The sequence below is a fragment of the Neofelis nebulosa genome, chromosome 6, assembly GCF_028018385.1.
Source record: "Neofelis nebulosa isolate mNeoNeb1 chromosome 6, mNeoNeb1.pri, whole genome shotgun sequence".
Lineage (NCBI taxonomy): Eukaryota > Metazoa > Chordata > Mammalia > Carnivora > Felidae > Neofelis > Neofelis nebulosa.
The window spans coordinates 37,849,346-37,858,448 of record NC_080787.1 but is presented as its reverse complement, the minus strand read 5'-3'; positions in this window follow the sequence as shown (position 1 = coordinate 37,858,448).

Here is a 9,103-nt window from a genome sequence, read left to right as displayed (position 1 = left end):
ATATCACGGGTTTGCCTTTAGAGTCCCGCAGATAGGTTACTTCTCGCTCACACACACACCAGGGTGATCCAGGCCTTCCCGTCTTGGCTCCTGCGGTTCCTTCCGCCGCACAACCTTCTCTCTGCAAACTCCTACTCACTTTTTTGTTTTTTAATGTTTATTTTTCTTTAACTTATATTTATTTTTGAGAGACAGAGAGAGAGCACGAGCAGGGGAGGGACAGAGAGAGAGGGCGGGAGACCTAAAATCCAAAGCAGGCTCCAGGCGCTGAGCTGTCAGCACTCGGCTTAACCTGAGCCACCCAGGAGCCCCCCTACTTACCTTTTCAGTCGAGCTTGCACGGCACCTACAGGCTCCCTCCTCCCCCACACTCACCCACACCAGCGATCCCCAGCGCTAGGCCATCACATCATCTGTCACTGCCACCATCATCTCTCTGACAAGTTCAATTCATTCAACAAGCAAATGCCGAGCACCTACTGTGTCCAAGTACCGTTCCAGGCACCGGGGATACAGCTGGGAACAAAACAAACAGAAATGCCCAGACATGCCCTCCCTCCTGGAGCTGGCACGCCAGAGCAGCTGTCCAGTAGAACTTTTGGCAAGGACGAAAATGTGCTTTTTCTGCATGTTCCAATTTGGTGATCGCTAGCCACGTGTGGCTAATGAGCACTGGAAATGCGGCGAGTGTGAACGAGGAGCTGAACTTTAAATTTTGCTTAACTTTAGGGGCGCCTGGGTGGCGCAGTCGGTTAAGCGTCCGACTTCAGCCAGGTCACGATCTCGCGGTCCGTGAGTTCGAGCCCCGCGTCGGGCTCTGGGCTGATGGCTCGGAGCCTGGAGCCTGTTTCCGATTCTGTGTCTCCCTCTCTCTCTGCCCCTCCCCCGTTCATGCTCTGTCTCTCTGTCCCAAAAATAAATAAATAAAAAAAAAAAGTTGAAAAAAAAAAAATTTTGCTTAACTTTAATTAATTAACTTCAGTCACTCTTGCGACTCGTGATTTGCTATTGGCCAAGCATGAGCAGCTCTAGGGAGAAGACAGATAATAAATAAGTGAAATAGACAGAGTGGCACGAAATGCTGAGCAAAGGAAGCCATGAAAAGAATACTGTGTGATTCCATTACATGAAGTTCAAAAGCAGGCAAAACTAATCTAGAACAGAAGAGGTCTGGAGAGTGTTACCTTTCACCCTGCAACTGACAGTGAGCCCAAGGGAGCCTTGCAGGGTGCCAGAAGTGCTCTGTAGCTCGATCCGGGTGGTGGTTATGAGGGTGTTTGCATGGGTTTTAAATTAATTGATTTTAATGTAAAATCAAGATTTGGGCATTTTACTGTACATAGTTTTTACCTAACATATATGTGTTAGATATTATTAATGAACAATTATTACTTATGTATGTATAATCCTATCTGTTGCGTTTGACTAAGTGCCATAAAGAAAATAAAGCAGGAGAGGGTTGGACTGCCAGTAGCCTCTTACTGGCTTCCCTGATTTCACTCTTCCCAGTAACCCACCCCAGACCCCTGACCTCCACCCTGCAACAGTCTCACCTACCCCCCTCTCTCCATTCTTTCCAGGAGGAATTTTTTTTTTTTAAGGTAAATCCCATCATGTCATTCCCTTGCTTCAAAGCAATACCCCACCCCACCCCACCCCCCAGGGCATTTTGATACCAAAATTCTTTATGGGACCTGCAGGGCTTACTCATCCCAGGGCTGCCTGCCCGCCACTAGATCTCTTGCCTCACCTCCAACACACACACACACACACACACACACACACACACACACCCTGCAGCCACCACTGGGACTCTGAACATATCAGAATCACCTGGCCCCTGGCCATTTGCACTTGCTGGTCCCTCTGCCCAGAACATGTTGTCCTTTGAGCTCTGCCTGACTGTCTCCCACTGAGCCCTCCCCAAACACCCAGCTACAGCAGCCCTCATCACCTGGCTTCACTATGTTCACAACACTAGGATTCTCTGAAATTATCTTCATCTTTTTTTCTTCTTCTTCTTCTTTTTTAACTTTCTGTGTCCCTCCTGCTAGAGCCTCAACTCCGAGGGCAAGGCTCTTTCCCTATGTTGCTCACTGCTGTGTTTCTTAGTCTCTAGGACTAAAGTCCTCACCCTTGGTAGGTTCTGGTTGTAATATTGTAATACCGCACCTTTAGGTCTTTGCCTAAATTTCGCTTTGTTCATAAAGTCTTCCCTCAGCACACGGTTTCAAACCGCAACCTCTCCTTACGCCACCACACCTGAAGCCCCTTCCTTATTTCCTTTGTCCTCAGGTGTTTATCACCTGGGATATGTAAATATTTTACCTATTTGCCTCCTAGAGTAGAATATCCACACTACAAGGGCAAGGATTTTTATGTCTTGTTCACAGCCTTATCTCTAGCACCTACAAAAAGAATTTCCCTGGGTGCTTGGTAAAATGGGTTGACTGAACGAATGTCTGTCTCTCTTACCAGACATAAGCCGGGGGTGGGGAGTCCTGTGTCATATTCCCCTGTGCGGTGGCAGCACCTCGCACATCCTGGCACAGCTCCCGTGACTAGGACGGGGGTCTCTTTTTCCTCCCGGACGTCCTCCAGCCATCACCCCCTGCTGCCTCCAATGTCCGGGTTTGACCCACATCAGTGTGCACCCACCTCCCCAAACAGTGCGGGTCTTAGCACAGTGGCAGAAGAGGCGACTGTATGCTCTAGGTCCCTTACCAAATAATTGATTCGTCCCGTGCCAAATGAGCCGCTGGTGAGAAGGAAGAAAAGAGGGAGGAGGGAGAGGAGGACCAGGAGCAGCAGCTGTGTCATGGCCCAGAGCTGGTGGTGGTGCTCCTAAGTTCCCACCAAAATCCCTGCCTTGGCATGTGACTGCCATGTGATGGAGGCCTGGAGGGTACCTAATGAGGTGTGACTGCCCATTCCTAGGGTTGACTGGAGAGGCCGGCTGCCAGCTCCCAGATCAAAGGAACAGAGGAACAAACAGAGGGGGTGAAGTGGACGTTTTCCAGAAAGCGCCGCTGCGTCCTGAACCATTTACTATGCTCATTTGGCTGCCAGCAGAATAGTCTAGTCTGCACTGGGGCTCTGGCACTTGCAAGATCTGGGTTCCAATTCCAGCTCTGCTGACTACTGGCAGCGTGATCCTGGACAGACTTTTTAACTTCTTTGAGCCTCAGCTTCCCCATCTGCAAACTGCGGGCTAGTGCAGTCACCACAGGGGTGACACGATGCTTAAATGGTGACAGCTTGAAAACTGTCACAGGCCAACCATCAAAAACAGTCTTCCTTTTTATTGTGTCACACTTGGGCTTCTCTGCTTCTGCCCAGAAGTTACACCGGTCACTTCACTGGCCAGAAGTATTCACACAGCCCAAGCTACCTGCAGGAAGGCAGTCCTTCCGGTGCCAGGGATGAAGAAAATGAAATGGGACTTGAATTCAGGGCATCTGAGGCATCAGAGTCTCTGCCTTGTATTGGAGAGAAGGAGGAAACTATAGGGGTAGAGACCTCGCCTTAGAAATAAGGCTTCTGAGGGGCACCTGGGTGGCTCAGTTAAGTGTCTGACTTTGGCTCAGGTCATGATCTCATGGTTCATGAGTTCGAGCCCTTCATCGGGCTCTGTGCTGACAGTGTGGAACCTGCTTGGGATTCTGTGTCCCGCTCTCTCTCTGCCCCTCCCCTGCTCATGCTCTCTCTCTCTCTCTCTCTCTCTCTCTCTCAATATAAATAAACATTAAAATTTTTTACAAAGAAATAAGCCTTCTGAGAGAGGGGCTCAGAGCAGAGGAAAGACTGATCAGATGGGAGGGAAAAGATTTGGTTAAATGAAGGTGGACTGGAGCTTTTGCCTTCTCAGCATTAAGGTTATTCCTCTAGGGGTGCCTGGGTGGCTCAGTAGGTGGAGTGGCTGACTTCGGCTCAGGTCAGGTCATGGTCTCACAGCTCGTGAGTTCGAGCCCCTCATCGGGCTCTGTGCTGACAGCTCAGAGCCTGGAGCCTGCTTCGGATTCCGTGTCTCGCTCTCTCTCTGCCCCTCCCCTGCTTGTGCTCTGTCTCTGTCTCTCTCTCAAAAATAAATAAACATTTAAAAAATGTTTAAGATTATTCCTCTAAAACCTCCAAATGAGGAACATTTATTTTACTTTATTTTTTATTTGGGTGGGGAAGGGCAGAGCGAAAGGGAGAGGGAGAATCCCAAGCAGGCTCCACACTCAGTGTGGAGCACGACGAGAGACTCAGTCCTACAACCCTGAGATCATGACCTGAGCCAAAATCAAGAGTCGGATGCTTAACCAACTGAGCCACCCAGGCGCCCCAGAACATATTCATTCTTGAACGTCCAAATGCAGAAAACCAATGCCTCTGAATCTGCATATTAACTCCCATAAAGGAACAAAGAAACAAGTGTAAGTATTTATTGCCACAGCAAGAAAGAGAGGTTCTGAAAAGCTTCTCATCTTCAAGAGACAGGGAATCAGTCAGGACTTACTTGGTTGCAAGTGATGAAACCCAATCTAAAGTGGTTAAGGAAAAAAAAGTGAGTTTATTGGGTTTTGTTCTGCAAAATCCCAGGGGTAGACCTACCTGGTTGAAGGCACAGCTTGTCACAGGAGCTAAAATGAAGCCACTACCACCTGGCTCAACTCTCTGTGTTGGCTTCATTCTGAGTCCACATGGTAATAAGATGGCTGCCAATAACCACAGAGTACTGTCTCCCACGTTCAAGTTCAGTGGAAGAGAAAGCATTTCGTCTCAGTAACTCTTGGAGAAATTCTAGCCTTCATTCTGATTGGATCAAACCAGGTCATGAGTCCATCTTCAAACCCATCCATAAAGGCGAGAACCAGCCTCACGGCCACCTGCTGAACCAATCTGTGTCGGATTTAGAGTTCTGTTGTGAATGGAGCCCATGCAACCTCATGGACTGGGAACGGAAGGGGTGGTTTCCTTAAAGGAAATCCAGGGTCACGGAAAGAAAGGATGCAATGAGTTTTTGGCAGGCAAGATCAGTAAGTGTTCTTAAACATGGCAAATGGGAATGTATAGGGGCTCACCCAGTATGCCTAATTTAAAGCCACATGAAATGTCACTGGCACAATTTTGATTTGATGCATTCAGTCTTTATTGGTTTTAATTTCTTCCAAAGTAGAAATATTCACACAATCTCTCATAAGTCACTACCAACCTCAGCTTGCTTTCGGTGTTTTGAGTGAATTCCACCTATTTAAGGAGGGTTTAGCGTTCTAGAATCAGCTTTCCCTCCACTCGGAAGGTTTCCTGCTCTGCCTGTCGATGCTCAGTCAGGAAGACAGAAAGCAGTCTAGGTATTTGAAACAGGGACAATTGAAGATAGGGAAATGGTGGGACGCCTGGGTGGCTCAGCTGGTTGAGTGTCTGACTTCAGCTCAGCTTATGATCTCATGGTCCCTGATTTTGAGCCCTGCGTCGGGCTCTCTGCTGTCAGCGCAGAGCCCGCTTCGGATCCTCTGTCCCCCTCTGCCCTGCTTGCGCTCTTTCAAAAATAAATAAATAAACAAACATTCACAAACAACCAAACAAAAAGATAGGGAGCCAGTCACATAGGGGATGGAGGAGCTGAGAAACCCAGCAGGATGTCAAGGCCACCAGGAGATTAACAGCAACAGGGAGACACCGATGCCCCATGGCAGGAGAAACACAGTGACTGAAGTCCCTGGGGACTGCCGGAGGTGGGGGAGGGGTGGCTGTCCCAAAGGACATGGGAGGACTGCTGCCAGGAGGACCCCACCTGCGGCAGGTGTGGGGCTGGGGGAGGTGGGAAGAGGGGCAATGGCTCCTTCTCCTGCCCTCTCATCTTCAGCCCGTCCTAGATGCCAGAGGGCAAGGGAGGCTGGGAGATGTAGTCCCCAGGGATAAAGAGCGAGCGGTAGGAAGGCGCACAGGCAAATAACTGACACACCTGCCCTCCACACCCACCAGGCCGGGAGGAGTCAGTATGCTTCTAACTCTTCCCCATTCTGCGCCCCTCCCACTCCTCGAGTCTGGCTTCAGGGGGCTCTATTATAGGGGGTCTTAAAGGGAGGAGTCGCACCTGCCACAAAGCTTATCATCAAGCTTAGGGATAGCGTGTTGTCCATGTTTGCAGTAAGCAGACTCTGGGAGGAACTGCATCATTTTCCTGGGTTTTTTTTTTTTTATCATCAATATTCATGAAAATTTTGCCATGTTCACCTCCTGAAGAAAAGAAAGCCATGACTTGGTCCCAGATATATAGATAGGTCCTCTCCGGAGAACTGTGGACAATTGTGCCGTGTTTCCCCAGTGACTCAACTGGGCTTCACCGTAAAGCTTGCTGGGAAGTTGAAGGTCACGAGCTCCCCTTCCTATGGTTAAGCCAGAGAGTACGCAGCCCAGTCAAGGTGCAGCTCACCAAGAGCTGCCTAACAGCAGATTGGTTCAAGGATGAGCTGCACGCTAAGCCAATCCAGTCAGAATCAGTCTTAGGATGTTGGCTGAGAAGGGGGAGACAGAGACGTTTCCTTTCTCTGGAAGGGGTGGTGTGGATTTGTGGTTAAGAGCCTGCCCTTGGGAACAAGACAGCCTGGGTTCAAATCCCAGCTCCACCCCTTACTCTGAACTCCTGAGAAGGGTGTTCAACACACCCTATTTGTAAAGTAGATTTTTATATATAGATAAATATATATATTTAGTCATCTCTATACCCAACGTGGGACTCGAACTCATGACCCAGAGAGGAAGAGTCGCATGTTCTTCCAACTGAGCCAGCCAGGCACACCCCTATTTGTAAAATAAAGATAATTAGGGTACCTACGCTAAACTTGTTGTAACAATAAAATAAGCTAATATAGATAAGAAAGCACTTTGTACAGTGTGTGGAACATCAGTGCTCAAGAAGTCTTAGCTGTCACTGTTGGGTGACACCGGGAACTTATGTGGCTACTGAGAAGGAATCCGTCCTGAGGGCCATGGAGCTGCTGGATTCAGCCAGACCTGAGGCACACACTTCCAGTTGTGACCACCAATGAATTTCCTGATCATCCAGACCAGTTTGGGTTGTTTTAGATACTTGCAGCAGGAAGAGTACTAACTGATCCCCCCATGATGTGACCTTGGGCAAATCATTAGCTCTCGGAGCCTCAGTTTCTTTATCCATACGATGGAACTGATAATATCTGAGAATGGAGAGAGACCTCTGTGTACCAGGTCCCTTTCTCACCACCAGGCACGAACATTTTTGTGCCTTCACATACATTCTCATCAACACTCTCTCAATGACCTCCGCCCTTGGAAAGTATTTCAATACTCCCTTCCAGTCCTTCCTATCACACACCCACCCATGGGCACCCCAACACATACTCTCCCGCTGTATTCTTCAACCCCACTCTTCCCATCTAGCTCTCCATCCCAAGACTCGGCCCTTCCGGGACCCAGCCTCTTGGCTCACCCATCCCTACCCTGTTCCCTTCCTGCAGTTCCACTGTCCAGATAGGGCCAAACCTTCCTGCCCCAGACTGGAACAATCCCTACCAGATTTCCCCTCCCAGGAAGTGCAACAGAGGCCAGAGTCAGGAAGTGACTTTAATGTCTCAGGAGCTGGACTTTGAGCAAGATGGGGACTCTCCAGGCCCGTGGCCCCCAGGGAGGGAGGGAGGGGTGGCCGTGACCAGCCTGCATCTTTTTCTAGATCAAATGGCACCGGCGGGAACAGGTCGGGTCCTTGGAGATGCACTTCAAGCCCCACTGGCAGGGGCATATGATGTTGATGCTTCCCTTGGTCTGCGGGAGATGGGAACAAGGGTTGGGGGTCACCAAGGTAAAGGGGAGAAGGGAGTTTAAATAGCTTGGGGAGCAGGAGCAAGTGAAGGGGTGAGCAGCCCCCTGCAGCTTTGGGACCATAGACAGGTTAATGAGCTTCTTGGTTTCAGTTTCCTCATCTGTCAAAGGGGGATAATAATAGTAACCCACCTCACAGGGTGATGTGAGAACTAAATAAAACAGAGCAAGGGCCCATAAAGAAAAGACCCTCTGGCCACCTCAGCTGTCGAGTCAGGGGCCTGACCGGTTCCTTACAGCACCGGCAGCTCCCCAGACAGGGACCCGGAGGCCAGCCCATTCTTCCCAGGGAGCTCTGGGCCCGGGGCCCGACAAGAAGAGAGGAGCAGTAACATGACGTCCTGCACATTTTGCATGTCCACCAGCTCATAACCCAGCTCCAGTGAACGCTGTGGTTGCCGGGACGACCTGGTGAGCTTGTTACTTTAGCCCCATTTTACGGATGAGGAAACTAAGGCTGAGAGAGCAGAAGTGACCTGGCTGAGGAGGCAAAGACAGGGCTTGAAAAACTCAGGATTTAAACTCAGGCCCAACTCCAAAGCTACGGTCCTGCCGCTGCAGTGCTTTGCCCCTCTCCAAAAATGAGGTCATTGTGGCAAGGAGGTGGCGATCAGTAGGGAAAAGGTCTTCTCCCATCTACTTGGCCGCAGTGATGTTAGGGTAGGGAATACTCATTCAACAAACATTCGTTGAACACCTACTGTGGGCAGATACTAAGCCCAGGGTGGGTAAGGGCTCGACCAGCCCTTGAAGAGCTCCAGCCAGTGGTGGAGGCAGACAGAAAACACGGCAAACCAGGGAGAGGCACGCTGTGCCGAGGGTATGAGCTCATGGGAGCTCCAAGCAGAGAAGGCTTCTCAGAGGAGGTGGCTGGAGGTGTACTGCAGGACCAGTAGGAGCTTGCCGGGTGGAGGAAGGGGAAAAGGCACTCCAAGCAGAGCGCGAAGAAGGAGCGGCAGCCACCTGAGTTTTGTTAACCTTCCCCACCCTTCCGGCCAGAGGGGGCCGCCCCAGCCCAGAGGCTCACCTGGGGCAAGCACAGCCTGGCTACTCTGGCCTTGGGGGCACAGAGAGCACCCCTGTTGTTCAGGTCCATCAGGCAGCAGTCACTGACACACTCAGAGTGGTGGGAGCACTCAGCCCCATTCATCTGTGGGGACAACTCTTGTGTCACCAGCCCTCTCGCTGTGTGGGAAAGTGAAGGGGGATTCCTGGTGCCTTGCCAAGGCCCCCGGGGGCCAGGAAGGGAAGCCGGGAG